The sequence below is a fragment of the Anabrus simplex genome, chromosome 2 (assembly GCF_040414725.1).
Source record: "Anabrus simplex isolate iqAnaSimp1 chromosome 2, ASM4041472v1, whole genome shotgun sequence".
NCBI lineage: Eukaryota > Metazoa > Arthropoda > Insecta > Orthoptera > Tettigoniidae > Anabrus > Anabrus simplex.
In genome coordinates, this window is record NC_090266.1 from 731,641,833 (window position 1) to 731,659,189 (window position 17,357).

A 17,357-nucleotide genomic window follows, 5' to 3' on the forward strand; every position below is an offset into this window, starting at 1 on the left:
ATTATTATTATTATTATTATTATTATTATTATATAATTCGCTGGGGCCATCAAGGACCACGTTAAGTCTTGTTGCATTTGACACTGAACTTGGCCTTCTTTAGAGCCCAAATTTCCCTCATTCTTTGTGAGTGCGCCTGCTTACGCTCCTCTGTCCAAGGGGCACCGTGTCTTCTCTTCGGTTGCTCGTCTCGGTTTAGCCCGTTCGTCAATATAGCACTCAATAAAACATGTCAATAGTCACTAATACATTACTTTTAATGAAATAATTAAATTAAAACATTATTGCTCCGTCTCACAGTGTCAACAAATATAAACTTTCACCTCAGTATAATAATAAGGCAGATTAATTGCTACACTACTCCATCATTATTTCTATTAGGAAAATAACGCCCTTTTTACACTACAGGAATATTTTCACGCTCTGGTAATGCCCACTTTTAAAACACTATCTTCAGTTCTATGAGGAATATCTCAATGCCCCTTTTAGCATTCGATTCCAGGCAATGTTTTGAGAATTCTGATGTTATAAACATATTTTAACAAAATTGTTGATAACCCCCCTTTTGCAATACACCATCGATATATAAGAAAACATACATAATTATTATTTCATTACAGAATCCCATAACACTTAACCTACGCTAAATCTCTGCGTTTTATTTCCTAGAAGTGTAACCACCCAATCAATCACTCTTTTGTCTAGTCCAATAGCCCTCATTTTTGTCATTTATCTCCCATGATCTACCTTATCAAAAACCTTAGATAGGCCAATAGCGATGCAGTCCATTTGACATACTGAATCTAAAATATCTGCTTATCTTACTGGAATCCTACAAGCTGAGCTTCACTGGAATAAATTTCCTAAACCCGAGCTGCCTTCTATCAAGCCAGTTAGTAATTTCGCAAATGTGTATAACAGAATCACAAATAATGCTTTCCCGGAGTTTATAAACACCACGAGATGGCCTGTAATCATCCGCTTTATGTTTTTCACACTTTCCCTTGTATACTGGGTCTACTATTGCAACTCTCCATTCATCTGGTATCGCTCCTTCATGCAAACAGTAATCAAGTAAGTATTATAGATTTGGCACTATATTCCAACCGATTGATTTTAATATATCCACAGAAATACTATCACTACCAGCTGCCTTTCTAGCTTTCACCTTCTGTATCTTTATGTAAATGTCTTTATTATCATAGGCAAATTTCAGTAATTTATCAATATTTCACCTACTCTATGAGGACACAATCGTGATCTCCAACTACCTTTACATATTGTTGACTAAATACTTCCGCCATCTGCAGTCTTCACATATACACTTCCCTTCTTCGCTAATTGTTCCTGGACCGGGCGAGTTGGCCGTGCGCGTAGAGACGCGCGGCTGTGAGCTTGCATCCGGGAGATAGTAGGTTCAAATCCCACTATCGGCAGCCCTGAAGATGGTTTTCCGTGGTTTCCCATTTTCACACCAGGCAAATGCTGGGGCTGTACCTTAATTAAGGCCACGGCCGCTTCCTTCCAACTCCTAGGCCTTTCCTATCCCATTGTCGCCATAAGACCTATCTGTGTCGGTGCGACGTAAAGCCCCTAGAAAAAAAAATGTTCCTGGAAAGTCCTTTCTGGAACCTTGAAGTATCTATACATATCCTTCCATTGCTCCCTAAAATTCATACTGCTGCCAATTATATTTACCATCATGTTGTACTTAGTCGACATTTTTGCTCAATTCAATTTCTTAGTCATTTCCTTCAATCTCTCCTAACACTTGCAATGATTCATGCCTCTTTTTCATTCTAACCTGCACCTCCTTCTTAACCTCTTTATTTCTCTTTTTTAATATAATGGGTCTTTACCATTCCGTGCCTCTGTTAAAGGTACATGTCTGTTGTCATACTCCTCAACAATTGCTTTAAATATATCTGATAGGCTGTTTACATTATATCTACAATTTTCCAATGATCATTTAATTGCTCTTTAAGTATTTCACCCCATGCCAACCATATGCTATTGCCTAGCAGTCCGAATTTTATAACCTTCCCTTCTATCGCATTTACTTTCAACTGCGACTAGAACAGCTTCATGATCACTTATGCCATCACCGGGCGAGTTGGTTGTGCGCTTTGGGGCACACAGCCGTGAGCTTGCATCCAGGAGATAGTGGGTTCGTACCCCACTCTCAGCAGCCCTGAAGATGGTGTTCCGTGGTTTCCCATTTTCACACCCGCCAAATGCTGGCCAAGGCCGCTTCCTTCAAACTCCTAGGCCTTTCCTATATCATCGTCGCCATGAAACCTATCTGTGTCGGTGCTACATAAAGCCAATTGAAATAAAATACGCCATCTCCCACATCAGTTTCTCTATAGAGCTCTGCTGGTTTTATCACCCCCACGTCTAGGATAACTTTCCCTCTAGTTGGTCTCATCACTTTGTGATTCAGTTGTCCTTCGCGTATTAACTTATTCACCTTTCTTTGGTCATGCTTTCCGTCATTTGTATTTCCTTCCCTGTTTACATTGGTAGGTTCAGAAATAGCCGCTACAATAACGACCCTTTCATGATCATTCCCCACATTATCTTATCAAATAATTCCGCATCAGCGTCAACGCCAGCTTTGTCGGGTCTGTACACCGCAAAAGACATCAAGTTTCCTATTATCTAAAGAGATAAGTATTACAACTAGAATTTCATATTTCTCATTCCTAAATTTATCGTAGTTTACAAATTCTTCTTTCACCAGTTTGGATACTGCCCCTCCTATATGTCATGATGATGCTGCTATATAGTCCATTGTCGTTTCCCTACCAATCCTTGCCCCAAGTAATTACCAATGCTCCCACTAGTTCAGACACGACATTGATGCAGACTATCACACACACATACACACACACACACACACACACACACACACACACACACATCACATCACTCTCTTTTCACAGATCTGCAGATAAAGATGCTATACCATAATCATAGAAAAATGTATATTTTTAAATGGTATTTGCTCGGAGCGTCGACCCATGTGGATATTTTGCCTTAAGTAAGGTACAGCCCTAGCGTTTTCCTGGTATGAAAATGGGAAACCACGGAAAACCATCTTCAGGGCTCCCGACAGTGGGATTCGAACCGACTATTTCCCGAATGTAAGCTCACAGCTGAGCGACCATAACCGCACGGCCACTTGTTTGGCCTCTCAGATGATTAACATTTTGGTTGTTTCTACTCAAACATTCTCTTTATAGCCCTAACCACTACTGTAGTTTTAAGCTCCTACATTGCAGTGCTTGTCCATAGAACAATTCACAACCAGCAACACGACTTCTCCTATTTTGACGATGCTTGATGAACGGCAATGTTTTGAGTTCGTTAAATGACTGAACATTAAACTTGACAATATCGTTATTTTTACGAAAGCCAACCGACGAGCAACAGTCGGTGGGAGAGGTCATGTTGTTGAGTCATTTCCTTTAGTATGTTATGTGTTTAATGTTTTCTAGTGTAGAAATGAGCTCTAATTTTTGTGTGCCATGCAGGCTGTGATCAACACGTCCCCGCCTGGCTCCACCCCGCCACTAGACAAGTATGTATCCCTCTACGTAGTGGTCCTTGGCGTCTTCGGAGGAATCTTCCTCTGCATCACCCTCTTCCTGTATTGCAAGTACTGCCGCGAGGACTCCTCCTCAGCCATTTTGTAAGTACATAATCTATGTCATTTAATTATAATTAAGAACTGTTCTTCATGGACGAGTAAGCAATTAACTTATCACACAGGTGGGCAATGAGAGAGGCCCTCTCCTTGAGCTAAAGGCAAGAGCGCGGGCAGAGCCGAGAGCAGCTGCCTTCAAGTAGTTCATGATGTAAAGACTAGATGGCGCCATGTGGATTCAAGGCGCAAGCAAAGCCACAGCAATGTTCACACAATACAGTCGTAGATTTCGTTCGTCGTTCAATGTTTATGCTCTATTCATAAACAAGCTTTTATGTTGACCTACGGTACTTCCATGACTAGAGGTAGTAATAATAATATAATAATGTTATTTGCTTTACGTCCCGCTAACTACTTTTACGGTCTTCGGAGACGCCGAGGTGCCGGAATTTAGTCCCGCAGGAGTTCTTTTACGTGCCCGTAAATCTACCGACACGAGGCTGTCGTATTTGAGCACCTTCAAATACCACCGGACTGAGCCAGGATCGAACCTGCCAAGTTGGGGTCAGAAGGCCAGCGCCTTGACCGTCTGAGTCACTCAGCCCGGCACTAGAGGTAGTAGTCAAAGGAGTATTTAGTTATCATGGCATGCCAAGATAATTAATTTATATAATAATAATATTTGTTTTACGTCCCACTTACTACATAATTTTGTCCCACGGGAGCTTTTCTAGTACCGCTAAATATGTAGACATGGGGCTGACGGAGCACCATCAAATATCACCGGACTGAGCCAGGATCGAACCTGCTAACTTGCATTCAGAAATCCAGCGGCTTAACCGTCTAAGCCACTCAGCCGTGCTAATTAATTTGTTTCCTACGCATAACCTTACGAAATGAATATAAACATATTTACTAAACACAAAGCATATCCTGCCCCGAGTTCGATTCCCGGCCGGGTCAAGGGTAAATGATTAATATCCCTTGCCTGGGGAGTGGGTGTTTGTGTCGTTCCTAACGTTCCTTTCCTCACAACATTTTACACTTCCGCCATTTACATAATACACGCAGATTCCTCACATATGGTGCGAGTAGGGGCAAAAGATCTTCACATTTCGACGCCCCGAACAAATAGCATTTGGGAAAAGCATAAAACATATGCATACACAATAATTTATTTTGTTTCTTCACCCTAATCTAATACACTGAATATAACAAGACATTAAGCATAATACAAACTATCGGAAGTTTAGATCTGTTTAGATACGCGCCCCGTCACTGGCTGCAGCTGAGAGCCGTGCAAGCAGCTGCTAGGCATGCTCTCCTCCTTTACCTTCCCGAGTTGGAGCGCTGCTCATTGAACCGCCTTTGACTTATCACTTATGCCTGTGGTGACGGTCAGTATAGGTGAGATTTTCATAGTGGGAACTGGTGATCATTCCATAAAACTGTCCACAAAGCTAAATATCTCATGATTTCGGGTTGTTTGGTCGAGGTGATAATGGCATGCTCAGTTCTGCCGGACTGACGTGGGTTCAGGTTTCAGTTGAAAAGTCGGAACATTTAGAAACAAAGAGGCTGTGATGAAATTTGTATCATCCCTGACCTGCAATGAACACTACTGTCATTCACCTAGAGGGAGAAAATACTTGTCGTCACAGTTGAATATTACTTTACTTCACCGGATGTACAATGGACAGACTGATTTGGAGTTACAGGTGAAAGAAAGTTATTTTGGGTACATATTTAACACTCAATTTAATATTGGGTTTGGAAGTCCCAGAGTTGATATGTGCTCTGCATGCATCGAAATCAAGGGAAAGAGTAAGCTAGAGAAAGACCGAGACATACAACTTCAGACTGAAGCACAGGGAGAGATTCATAAAAAGGGAGCAAAGGCCTTTTTTCTCTCTTAAATGAGAGACCTGAAGAAACTCTAACCCTATCATTTGACTGCCAGAAGAACCTACCTCTCCCTCAAATTCCTGATCAAGGAACATACTACCGTCGTCAGATCTATCTGTACAACTTCTCGGTTGTTGTTGGTTCCTCTGATGACAAACTCAACCCTCTCAACTGCACTAGTTATGTATGGGCAGAGAATGTTCATATAATGGGATCTAATGGCATTGCTTCCTGTCTGTCCCATTCTCTGAAGAACCTAAACCTGGAAAGAATTAAGAATATCCGTTTATTTGCTGACGGCTATGCAGGGCAGATTAAAAACAAAACTTTGCTCGCTATGATTGCAAATTGGCTACTCCAAACAGCATCGAATGTCCACGGGGTTGAGATGTATTTTCCATTTCGAGGCCACTCTTTTATTCCACCTGACTGCCTCTTTGGGTTGTGTTAAAAATATATTTCAAGAATACAGGTAATAGAAAACCCTGAGGAGTACATCGAAATAATCTGAAAACATTCAAAAATAGTGAAGGTTGGCACAGAAGACTGTGAAATATTTGATTGGAAATCGGAAGCAGAGAAAATATCAAAGCATCTAAATGCTTGGCATTTCAAGTTTTCTCCCTGCAAGAGATACATACTGAAGAGACCTACCAACAGCAAACACAATATACTCGTGAGAGGTGAGAACTTCTACATGCTAGATATAGGCTCCTTTAAATAGGACAAGAAAGGACACCCATATTGCTCAAATGGTTCTGAAACTCATCCAACCACAGCAACAAAACCTTATGAATTCCAAGAAAATAGCTGATGTCAAACGTCTCCTTGAAATTCACTTTAGGTGAGAACTGGCGTCAGAATGAAAAATTGGATTTTTACAAACTTCTAACTGACAATGTCAATCCATCCGATTTGCCCAACGAGGCAGACAATAATGGCTGTGCATGTGAAGTAATTGGAAGGGACTCCAGAATTATGTGTATAGAAGATAATTTACGTTTTAATCTTTATTTAGTTCCAAAAAAAAAAAAAACGGACGCAAAAACTGGGAATGTTGATTTTGTGAAATACTATTTCAGAATATGTTTTATTGCACCTGTAATAGTGTGTTGTAATCCACATTTTAATTTTAAGCCTTCCAATAAATTCAGGGCTCTGCTAGAAACCTGACTTTCTTTCCCATCTGAGGTGCAAAGTCAGTAAAATCCGCGTATGGGAAGCAAAAACAGCAATCTCCAAAAAGCTTTATTATCTTGTCTCACAGTTGCTTTATAATAAAAATATTATGTACGATTGCTTTTCTGATGTCAATTCACGTAATCAAATATTTATTGATTGAATTTTCATTCCATGAACACCTCTAAAAGTTTTTTGCTTCTATTGTAAAATTTTCCAAAGTGGAAATTGCTGACTTTGTTTTTAGGCACCTCAACTATCCTATATCGCTTTGTGTCAAGGATACCTTTACATTTCAGTCGTCCAGGGGCCTTCATGGCTGGTAAGCAGATGGTCTTTATAATCACGAGACCCTTAGCGTACTTGCTGAGCGCATTTCATTACAGGACTGGAAAACTGGAGTGTACTGCTTCGATTTTCAGCGGTTTCCTGATTCTGATCCGTCCGTCCGCATTTATGGCTGTCGCCCAGGTGGCAGATTCCCTATCAATTGTTTACCTAGCACTTTCTTAAATGTTTTCAAAAAGCTTGTAAATTTATCGAATATTTCTCATGATAAATTATTCCAATTCCTTTCTCCTCGTCCTACAAAAGAATACTTGCCACAATTTTCCTCTTGAATTCCAACTTTATGTTATGACCATTGCTACTTTTAAACCTCCACTCAAGCCTATTCGTCTACCAATGTCATTTCTCCCCATCTCTGCACTGACAGCTCAGAACATACCACTTAGCCGAGCATCTCGTCTCCTTACTCTTGAGTCGTCCCAGTCCAAGGTTTGTAACATTTTAGTAACACTACTCCTTTGTCGGAAATAACCTAGAACAAATCATGCTGCTGTATTTTGGATCTTTTCCAGTTCTCATATGAAGTAGTCCTACCGTGGCTCCTATACACTGGAGCCATACTCCGTTATTGGGGTCTTACTTATTTTCCCTCTCCTTTACATCGTCACTACAACCCCTAAATACCCTCACAACCACGTGAAGAGATCTGTAAACTTCCTAGTAATAGCATATAGGTACTTACACTGATCCCCACGAGGTACTATCACCCCATCAACACGGTAATTAAAACTGAGAGGAATTTTTCTCTTGGTCAAACTTACAACCTGACTTTTCACCCTCTTTACCACCAAACTATTCTCCAGTCTATCTCACAACATTGTCTAGGTATGCTGGAGTCGCTCACAATATTGCAACACATTTATTACTCTATAAGTACTACATCATCAGCAAATATCCTTATCTGTGATTCCAGTCCTTTACTTATGTCATTTGTATATTTAAGAAAAAGCAAAAGTCCAATAATACTGCCCTGTGGGGACCCCCCGCTCCTAATCATTACAGGATCAGATAACACTTCAAATACTCTAATTCTCTGAGTTCTATTTTCTAGAAGTGTAGCCACTCGTTCGACCACTCCTTTGTCTAGTTCAATAGCCCTCATTTTCCTCAGTAATTTCCCATTGTCTACCCTATCGAAAGACTTGGATAGGTCAATAGCGATACAGTTCATTTAACCTCCTGAATCTAAAATATCTGCTTATCTTACTGGAATCCTACAAGTTGAGCCTCACTGGAATAACCTTTCCTAAACCCGAGCTGCCTGATATTAAACCAGTTAGTAATTTCGCAAACGTGTTTAATATAATCACAAATAATGCTTTCGCAGAACATTTTTTTGCTAATTGCTTTACGTCGCTCCGTCACAGATAGGTCTTATGGCGACGATGGGACAGGAAAGGTCTAGGAATGGGGAGGAAGTGGCCGTGGCCTTAATTAAGGTACATCCGCAACATTTGACTGGTGTGAACATGGGAAACCACGGAAAACCATCTTCAGGGCTGCCGATATTGGGGTTCGAACACACTATCTCCCGGGTGCGAGCTCACAGTTGCGCGCTCCTAACTGCACGGCTCGTAGAACTTACAATCGTCACATGTAATAACCCGCTTTATGTTCGCCGCCCTTCCCAGTGTACACTGGGGCTTCTATTATAACTCTCCATTCGTTTGGTATCGCTCCTTCACGCAAACAATAGTGAAATAAGTATTTCAGATGTGGCACTACATTCCAACCCGTAGCTTTTAATATATCCGTAGAAATGTCGTATATCCCAGTTGCTCTTGTAGCTTTCAACTTTTGTATCGTTTTGTAAATGTCTTTATTATCATAGGTATCGCTAAATTTCACAATTCACCATTTTGACGCGTCATTTATCTGTACATTACCATTATATCAAACTACCTTTACAAACTGCTGACTGAATAGTACTGCCTTCTGTAAGTCCTCAGAAATACACTCCCCTTGTTTATTAATGGTCCCTGGTATGTCCTTCCCGGAACCTCTTAAAGGATCTACAGGGTGGTCGGAAAAAACGTGGACCAGCTATATGAGCATTAAAGGATTGATCACACTAATAAATAATTTGAAAAAATGAATTGGATGTCACGCACCGTTGTGATTTTATTAACTTCTGAAGTTAGCCAATCAGACGGCTTCGTGGGCGAATTCAAATGGGCTTTGGGAGCCGATGTTGCTAAGTTTGCCCGTGACTTAGTACCGACTTGAGAGCCACGTCGAGAAATCAGCATTATTCACAAACACACCGAAGGTTTTTTAGTCTGTGTCACTGTAGCGCACTTCATGGCGCTATCCTGTCAGCTTGGTGGTCCGTGTTTCAATCACTCTTCGGGCAAAGTTTTTTCTTCCATTGGTCCACTCAAGACAGTGTTAAACCACGTTCAGATTTAGTAACACCACCTCCTAAAGCCTACTTGAATTTGCTCGCAAAGTGACCTGATTGGCTAAGTTCAGCAGCTGATAAAATGACTACGGTGCGAGATATCGAATTATTTATTTCAAATTATTTATCAAAATGACCTCCCCTCTAACGCTCGCATACCTGGTTCACGTTGTTTCCGACCACCTTGTATACATATTCTTCCATTGCTCCCTAACATCCATATGGTTGCTAGTTATGTTTGCCATCATGTTATCCTTAGCTGACTTTTTCGCTAATTTCGATTTTATAGTGAGCTCCTTCAATCTCTCTTTACTCCCGCAAACCATTCCTAACTCTATTTCTTTCTGATCTACACACTCTTCTTAATTTCTTTATTTCCTTTTTTTTTAACACAATGGGTCTTTACCATTCCTTGCCACTCTTAAAGGTATATACCTGTTAGCACACTCCTCAACAATTGCTTTAAACCCATCCCATAGGCTGTTTACACTTTTGTTTACCACTTTCCATTGATCATAATCATTTCTAAACAATGTTACCATGACTCTCTTATCAGCCATATGGTATTGCCTAATAGTTCTACTTCTACGACGTTCTTTTAATCACATTTATTTTTGACTACGACAAAGACAGCTGTATGGTCATTTATGCCACCTATCACTTCAGTTTGTCTGTAGAGCTCTGCTGGTTTTATCAGCACCACATCTAGAATCATTTTCTCTCTAGTTGGTTCCATCAATTTCTGGTTCAGCTGACCTTCCCATATTAACTGATTCATCATTCATTGGTCATACTTTCTTTCGTCCACATTCCCTTCCCAGTCAACATTTGGTAATTTCAGATGAACCGCTACAATGACGCTCCTTTCTGTGTCGTTCCCCACATAGTTGATTATCTTGTTAAATAAATCCGCATCGGTGTCAGCGCCAGCCCTGTCAGGTCTGTACAGCCTAAACAATATCAATTTGCCTATTATCTTCAGAGATAAGTCTTGCAGCTAGAATTTCATGTTTGTCATCCTTAACATTTCCGTAGCTTAAAAATTCTTATTTCACCAGTATGAATGCTCCCCCTCCTATCGCCCAAACTATAAACAGTCCAGTTTCATGAGAAAATTTCCACAGCCATAATATCACTTCTCAGCCATGATTCAGTTCCTCTTACAGAACGGACGTGGTGCATCATTAAGAGTTTCCAGTCCATCCCGAAATTGTTTGAACCAGTCGTAAATACATTTTCTGCTTACGGCTTCTGTTCCGTACACTTGTACCAAAATCGCAGTCGTCTCCGCCGTCGTTTTTCCGAATTTGCAACAAAATTTGGTGTTTATGCGTTGCCCCATTGCACTCTGACACGAGTCTTCAGAAGCACTACGTTCGACTGACCGCAACAGACTAACCTGCCTCAGCTCCGCGTGTTCAACGCTTCTCGGGATGTCTCTCTACTCACATGCGCATGCGCGCAGTGTCACTACACATTACCATTGCGATATCAGTCCATTCTAGCGATGTGCTTGAGCCCGGCTCGAGCTGCTCGAACAGATGACGTCCGAGTTCGAACAAGTTCGAGCTTTGCTCGAGCTTTTGTGCGCGCGGAGACCTAGCGGCTTGCTTGTTATCGGCCAGAAACCTCAATAAGGCTGTGTTAGATTACTGAGCTAGGCTATACCGCCTCGTCCTGTGTTTGCTGTGCACTTCTGTATATTTTGAGCGTATAATCCCTTCAAACTGTATCAGCAATTTAGAGGCAGCCAAAATCTGTGTATGTGCGACGATTCGTTGCAAATGCCTCCCCAGAATATACAGACTGCCTCCAGAACTTCCTTTGAATGTACAATACAATGACGACGCGTCACAACAAATTCTTACAATGTAACGGTAACATTATTTGTACATATGCGAGTAATTTGTACACGCGTGCACATTAATGGTGTCCCGACATAAACAACCAACACTGCCCCATTCCAGTACTGATAGGGGGGGAGTGATGGGTTAGTATTGAAGGCCACTCCAGTACACAGCAGGAGGGAAGGGAGTGAAGGGGTACTGCCGAAGGCACAATGACTTACATTTTCGCTTAACGCATTGCTGCAGGTAGACAGACCGCTACAAGACTTTGTTGTGATTGAAATGGGCACAGTGGCGGATGTATTGAAGTACAGTATTGGGTAACCTGTTCTGATAATTAAAGTATCAAGAGATAAAGGTGGCTTTTAACCGAAAAGCATTTGATACTAGTTAGGAATATTTTGTAGCTGCGTTATATCGGGTCGTAATTTGAAAATATAATTTACTGGTTCGAAACTTTGTTCTAGACTTTGCTGAAGTTATATCATCACAATTTACCATCTCGGATACAGAATTACGATAAATTCTATAAATAGAAAATGAATATGTTAAAATAAGATTATGTATAAAGTATTATAACTGTGTAAGCATTTCCTTATAAAATAACTGAAGATACGTTTTACTTCTTGAGCAATAAGGAAATAGATATGAAAATAATTTAATATCATTAAAATTCAATTTCCGTAAAATACAAAGTCGCGTCTTGAAATATACAACAAAATACTATTATTGCAACATCTCAACATAAATAATTATTATAAAAATAAAAAATTTTTACAGAAATATCTTATCAAAAATAGGACCGTATCGCATCTTCCTCGAAGTTATATAAATAAAATAAATGTACGGTAAAATAATGAACATAATGCACTGTCCATACATAATTTCACGAAAACAAAAATGGAAATTAACAGAATACTAATTGTGAAATTGGTATTAAATAACTAAAGAGTTGTGTCAAATACTGACTTCACAACAAGTGTAAGTGACGGTTTCTCCTCCCTTTCAAAACATTAATAATCAGTTCATGTCCCGTTCCTGTTTATCACTTGCTCTAGCCGCTTGGTAATGGAATCTATTAGATGTTGGAAAATGTCTGGTTCATTTCCTTAGATTCGCCCAAACTCAATGGCAGTGCTTTAACAGAGCCGCTCTTGTCCTCTCCTGACCTGGAACCCTCGTGCATGTTCTATTGTGTTTAAGTCAGACTACTTGGGAGGCCAGTCAAGCACATGAACGTCAGTATGATATTTAAAGAAAGCTTCTGTTACGTGTGCAGTGTGAACAGAGCAGTTATGTTACACAAACCTGATAACGGGAACTTCTTCTACAGGGTAAAGAGCTCGAACACTAGGAAGAACAGCACCCTCTAAACTGTCCACATATTTAAAAGCAGTCATTTGTTGAGTGACCTCTATCAACTCACCTGGAACGGCACCACGTATCCACATCAATACGCCACATGTGACATGACCCGACTGGTTAGTTACCTGGACAAAGGGCTCTTCATAATGCTTTCCAACTGGACGTATGCCAATAATACGGCCTCGATTCACTTGTGATAAGATAGGAGTCATCTTATAGTGTTACAGTATAACGAAATGTACTGTAGGCCGCCGCAGAATACACGCACACTGTGCCTTCAGCACTACCCGTTCACTCACTTCCCCTCATTTTCGGTACTGGAGTGGCTTTCAACACTACCCCTTCACTTCCTCCCCTCCTTTTCAGTACTGGAGTGGGCCAGTGTTGATTGTTTATGTCGGGACACCATTAATGAGCTCGCGTGTACCGTTGCAGGAACATACTTTTGTTACTACCCTCGACACTATTACATCCTGGCCAGAAGTCAGAGGCGCATCAGGGATGGTGGGCGGGGGAATAATATATTTTATTATTGTGCACTTTTATTGGTAACTACTAGACAATTATTTACAATTTTCTTTTACCTCGCTCGGACACATATAGGTCTTATGGCGACATTAGGATAGGAGAGGGCTAGACGCGGGAAGAAAGGGGCCTTCGCTTCAATTAAGGTACAGCCCCAGCATTTGCCTGATGTGAAAACGGGAAACTACGGAAAAACCATCTTCAGTGCTGCCGACAGTGGGGTTCGAATACTGGATACTGGCCGCACTTAAGTGACTGGAGCTACTGAGCTCGTTATTATTATTATTATTATTATTATTATTATTATTATTATTATTATTATTATTATTATCATTATTATTATTATTATTATTTCTTTTCGTTCTTAGTTTACCCTCCAGGGTTGGTTTTTCCCTCGGATTCAGTGAGGGATCCCACCTCTACCGTCTTAAGGGCAGTGTTCTGGAGCTTGAAACTTTAGGTCGGGTGATACAACTGGGCAGGATGACCAGTACCTAGACCAGGCGGCCTCACCTGCTATGCTGAAGAGGGGCTCTGCGGGGGGATGGGAAGATCAATCAATCAGTCACTACTGATCTGCATTTAGGGCAGTCACCCAGGTGGCAGATTCCCTATCTGTTGTTTTCCTAGCCTTTTCCTAAATGATCGCAAAGAAATTGGAAAATTAATGAACATTTCCCTTGGTAAGTTATTCCAGTACCTAGCTCCCCTTCCTATAAACGAATATTTGCCCCAATTTGTCCTCTTGAATTCCAACTTTATCTTCATATCGTGATCTTCCCTACTTTTAAAGATACCACTCAAACTTATTCGTCTACTGATGTCCTCCCACGCCGTCTCTCCTCTGACAGCTCGGAACATACCATTTAATCGAGCAGCTCGTCTCCTTTCTCCCAAGTCTTCCCAGCCCAAACTTTGGAACATTTTTGTAACGCTACTCTTTTGACGGAAATCACCCAGAACAAATCGAGCTGCTTTTCTTTGGATTTTTTGCAGTTCTTGAATCAAGTAATCCTGGTGAGGGTCCCATACACTGGAATCATACTCTAGTTGGGGTCTTACAAGAGACGTATATGCCCTCTCCTTTACATCCTTACTACAAACCCTAAATACCCTCATAACCATGTGCAGAGATCTGTACCCTTTATTAACAATCATACTTATGTGATTACCCCAATGAAGGTCTTTTCTTATATAGACACCTAGGTACTTACAATGATCCCCAAAAGGGACTTTCACCCCATCAACGCAGTAATTAAAACTGAGAGGAATTTTCCTATTTGTGAAACTCACAACCTGACTTTTAACCCCGTTTATCATCATACCATTGCCCACCGTCCATCTCACAACACTATCGACGTCACCCTGCAGCCGCTCACAATCTTGTAACTTATTTATTACTCTTTACAGAATAACATCATCTGCAAACAGCCTTATCTCTGATTCCACTTCTTTACACATATCATTGATATATATAAGAAACCATAAAGGTCCAATCAAACTGCCTTGAGGAATTCCCCTCTTAATTATTACAGGGTCAGGTAAAGCTTCGCCCACTCTAATTCTCTGAGTTCTATTTTCTAGAAATATAGTCACCAATTCAGTCACTCTTTTTTCTAGTCCAATAGCACTCATTTTTGCCAGTAGTCTTCCATTATCTACCCTATCAAATGCCTTAGATATGTCAATCGCAATACAGTCCATTTGGCCTCCTGAATCCAGGTTATCTGCTATATCTTGCTGAAATCCTACAGGCTGAGCTTCAGTCGAATAACCTTTCCTAAACACAAACTGCCTTCTGCCAAACCAGTTAATAATTTCGCAAGCATGTCTAATACACTGACTGACAGAGCAAATGCAACACCAAGAAGGAGTGGTTCGAAAGGGATGAAAGTTGGGGAAAAAACAGAGACGGCACGGGCGAATAATTGATGTTTATTTCAAACCGATATGCAGGTTACACAATGCGCACGGCATCGACTCAGTAGGATGTAGGACCACCGCGAGCGGCGATGCACGCAGAAACACGTCGAGGTACAGAGTCAATAAGAGTGCGGATGGTGTCCTGAGGGATGGTTCTCCATTCTCTGTCAACCATTTGCCACAGTTGGTCGTCCGTACGAGGCTGGGGCATAGTTTGCAAACGGCGTCCAATGAGATCCCACACGTGTTCGATTGGTGAGAGATCCGGAGAGTACGCTGGCCACGGAAGCATCTGTACACCTCGTAGAGCCTGTTGGGAGATGCGAGCAGTGTGTGGGCGGGCATTATCCTGCTGAAACAGAGCATTGGGCAGCCCCTGAAGGTACGGGAGTGCCACCGGCCGCAGCACATGCTGCACGTAGCGGTGGGCATTTAACGTGCCTTGAATACGCACTAGAGGTGACGTGGAATCATACGCAATAGCGCCCCAAACCATGATGCCGCGTTGTCTAGCGGTAGGGCGCTCCACAGTTACTGCCGGATTTGACCTTTCTCCACGCCGACGCCACACGCGTCTGCGGTGACTATCGCTGACAGAACAGAAGCGTGACTCATCGGAGAACACGACGTTCCGCCATTCCCTCATCCAAGTCTCCAAGTCGCTCTAGCCCGGCACCATGCCAGGCGTGCACGTCTATGCTGTGGAGTCAATGGTAGTCTTCTGAGCGGACGCCGGGAGTGCAGGCCTCCTTCAACCAATCGACGGGAAATTGCACATGCTGAAGAATGGCGGTTGACGTGGCGTGCGGGGCTGCCACCGCTTGGCGGCGGATGCGCCGATCCTCGCGTGCTGACGTCACTCGGGCTGCGCCTGGACCCCTCGCACGTGCCACATGTCCCTGCGCCAACCATCTTCGCCACAGGCGCTGCACCGTGGACACATCCCTATGGGTATCGGCTGCGATTTGACGAAGCGACCAACCTGCCCTTCTCAGCCCGATCACCATACCCCTCGTAAAGTCGTCTGTCTGCTGGAAATGCCTCCGTTGACGGCGGCCTGGCATTCTTAGCTATACACGTGTCCTGTGGCACACGACAACACGTTCTACAATGACTGTCGGCTGAGAAATCACGGTACGAAGTGGGCCATTCGCCAACGCCGTGTCCCATTTATCGTTCGCTACGTGCGCAGCACAGCGGCGCATTTCACATCATGAGCATACCTCAGTGACGTCAGTCTACCCTGCAATTGGCATAAAGTTCTGACCACTCCTTCTTGGTGTTGCATTTGCTCTGTCAGTCAGTGTATAATCAGAAAGAATGCTTTCCCAAAGCTTACATACAATGCACGTCAAACTGACTGGCCTGTAATTTTCAGCTTTATGTCTATCACCCTTTCCTTTATACAAAGGCGCTACTATAGCAACCCTCCATTCATTTGGTATAGCTGCTTCAACCAAACAATAATCAAATAAGTATTTCAGATATGGTACTATATCCCAACCCATTGCCTTTAGTATACCCCCCGAAACCTTATCAATTCCAGCCGCTTTTCTAGTTTTCAACTTTTGTACCTTACTGTAAATGTCATTTTTATTATAGGTAAATTTTAATACTTCTTTAGTGTTACTCACATCCCCTATCTGGACATTATCCTTGTAACCAAGAATCTTTACATACTGCTGACTGAATACTTCTGCCTTTTGAAGATCCTCGTATACACACTCCCCTTGTTCATTAATGATTCCTGGAATGTCCTTCTTTGAACCCGTTTCTGCCTTAAAGTACCTATATATACTCTTCCATTTTTCACTAAAATTTGTATGACCACCTGTAATGCTTGCCATCATGTTATCCTTAGCTGACTTCTTTGTTATATTCAATTTCCTAGTAAGTTCCTTCAATTTCTCCTTACTTCCATAACCATTTCTAACTCTATTCCGTTCCAACCTGCACCTCCTTCTTAGTCTCTTTACTTCTCTGTTTTAATATAGTGGATCCTTACCATTCCTTACCACCTTTAAAGTAACAATACTATTTTCAAATTCCTCAACAATTGCTTTAAACCCATCCCAGAGTCTGTTTACATTTTTATTTACCATTTTCAACCGATCGTAGTTACTTTTTAAAAACCTCCTCATGCCTGTTTTATCAGCCATATGGTACTGCCTAGTAGTCCTACTTTTAATACCTTCCTTTCTTTCACATTTATTTT

General features: G+C 41.7%; 1 long non-coding RNA gene across 1 annotated transcript in view; it reads left to right on the plus strand.

The window, feature by feature from the left end:
* The window catches only part of LOC136863072 (uncharacterized), a 417,453-nt gene that overhangs the window by 301,766 nt on the left and 98,330 nt on the right, over positions 1-17,357 (plus strand). Inside the window, exon 2 of the long non-coding RNA XR_010859140.1 lies at positions 3,537-3,694. This is a non-coding gene — a long non-coding RNA (uncharacterized lncRNA). The remainder of the gene's footprint in view (positions 1-3,536; positions 3,695-17,357) is intronic.